Raw genomic sequence first — 2,368 nt, forward strand, 5'->3', positions numbered from 1 at the left:
TAACTTGTCATTTAGCTTCATGATTGCTCCAAGGTATTTAGCAACTTGCTCTTCAGTGACATACTCATCCTCTTCAGAGGAAGAACACTCATCAGAGCTCATGAATGGCAGAAGTAAGTTCATTGGAATTTCTATGGTATCATTTTGAGCCTCAGATTCCCATGGTTCCTTATTAGGGAACTCATTAGAGGTCAGTGCACGCCCATTGAGGTCTTCCTCAGTGGCGTTCACTGCCTCTCCTTCCTCTCCAAATTCGGCCATGTTGATGGCCTTGAACTCTCCTTTGGGATTTTCTTCTGTATTGCTTGGAAGTGTACTAGGAGGGAGTTCAATAACTTTCCTGCTCAGCTGTCCCACTTGTGCCTCCAAATTTCTAATGGAGGACCTTATTTCAGTCATGAAACTTTGAGTGGTTTTGATCAGGTCAGAGACCATGGTTGCTAAGTCAGAGTGGTTCTGCTTAGAATTCTCTGTCTGTTGCTGAGAAGATGATGGAAAAGGCTTGCCATTGCTAAACCTATTTCCTCCACCATTGTTGTTGTTGAAACCTTGTTGAGGTCTCTGTTGATCCTTCCATGAGAAATTTGGGTGATTTCTCCATGAAGAATTATAGGTGTTTCCATAGGGTTCTCCCATGTAATTCACCTCTTCCATTGAAGGGTTCTCAGGATCATAAGCTTCTTCTTCAGATGAAGCATCCTTAGTACTGCTTGGTGCATTTTGCATTCCAGACAGACTTTGAGAAATCAAATTGACTTGCTGAGTCAATATTTTATTCTGAGCCAGTATGGCATTCAGAGTATCAATCTCAAGAACTCCTTTCTTCTGACTTGTCCCATTGTTCACAGGATTCCTTTCAGAAGTATACATGAATTGGTTATTTGCAACCATTTCAATGAGCTCTTGAGCTTCTGTAGGCGTCTTCTTCAGATGAAGAGATCCTCCAGCAGAGCTATCCAAAGACATCTTGGACAGTTCAGAGAGACCATCATAGAAAATACCTATGATGCTCCATTCAGAAAGCATGTCAGAAGGACATTTTCTGATCAATTGTTTGTATCTTTCCCAAGCTTCATAGAGGGATTCACCTTCCTTCTGTCTGAAGGTTTGGACTTCCACTCTAAGCTTACTCAATTTTTGAGGTGGAAAGAACTTTGCCAAGAAGGCATTGACTAGCTTTTCCCATGAGTTCAGGCTTTCTTTAGGTTGTGAGTCCAACCATGTCCTAGCTCTGTCTCTTACAGCAAAAGGGAATAGCATTAGTCTGTAGACCTCAGGGTCAACCCCATTAGTCTTGACAGTGTCACAGATTTACAAGAATTCAGCTAAGAACTGATGAGGATCTTCCAATGGAAGTCCATAGAACTTGCAATTCTGTTGCATTAGAGAAACTAATTGAGGCTTAAGCTCAAAGTTGTTTGCTCCAATGGCAGGGATAGAGATGCTTCTCCTATAGAAGTCGGGAGTAGGTGCAGTAAAGTCACCCAGCACCTTCCTTGCATTGTTGGCATTGTTGTTGTTTTCGGCTGCCATAGGTTCTTCTTCTTTGAAGATTTCTGTTAGGTCCTCTACAGAGAGTTGTGCCTTAGCTTCTCTTAGCTTTCGCTTCAAGGTCCTTTCAGGTTCAGGGTCAGCTTCAACAAGAATGCCTTTGTCTTTGTTCCTGCTCATATGAAAGAGAAGAGAACAAGAAAATATGGAAACCTCTATATCACAGTATAGAGATTCCTTGAGGTGTCAGAGAAAAAGAAAATTAGAAGGAAGAGGTAGAAGAATTCGAACTTAGTGAGATAGAGTTCGAATTGTGCATTGAGGGGAGTGGTACTCCATAAATAGAAGGATGTGAGAAGAGGGGAAGAAATTTTTGAAAATTAAGTAAAAGATTTTAAAAACATTTTGAAAAACTTGAATTGATTTTCGAAAACTAAGAATGGAGAAGAAATCAAGTAATTTTAGAAAAAAGATTTTGAAATTAGAATTTAAAAAGATATGATTGAAAACTATTTTGAAAAAGATGTGATTAAAAAGATATGATTGAAAAGTTATGCTTTTAAAAAGATATGATTGAAAAGATATGATTTGAAAACAATTTTAAAAAGATTTGATTTTAAAATTAATGACTTGGCTAACAAGAAAAGATATGATTCAAACATTAAACCTTTCTCAACAGAAAAGGCAACATACTTAAAATGTTCAATCAAATCATTAATTGTTAGCAAGTATCTTTGAAAAAGGAAAGAAATTGATTTTAAAAAAGGTTTGATTGAAAAGATATGATTTGAAAAAGATTTGCATTAAAAACAGAATCTTCCTTCTTGTGCCATCCTGGCGTTAAACGCCCAAAATGGTGCACATTCTGGCGTTTAAC

General features: G+C 38.0%; 1 non-coding gene across 1 annotated transcript; it reads left to right on the plus strand.

The window, feature by feature from the left end:
- Positions 1-1,020: 1,020 nt before the first annotated feature.
- On the plus strand, positions 1,021-1,128 carry LOC130959712 (small nucleolar RNA R71). Its single transcript, XR_009078780.1, has one exon. It is a non-coding gene; the product is annotated as a small nucleolar RNA R71 (small nucleolar RNA).
- The last annotated feature ends 1,240 nt before the right edge of the window (positions 1,129-2,368 follow it).

This window comes from Arachis stenosperma, chromosome 10, assembly GCF_014773155.1.
Source record: "Arachis stenosperma cultivar V10309 chromosome 10, arast.V10309.gnm1.PFL2, whole genome shotgun sequence".
NCBI lineage: Eukaryota > Viridiplantae > Streptophyta > Magnoliopsida > Fabales > Fabaceae > Arachis > Arachis stenosperma.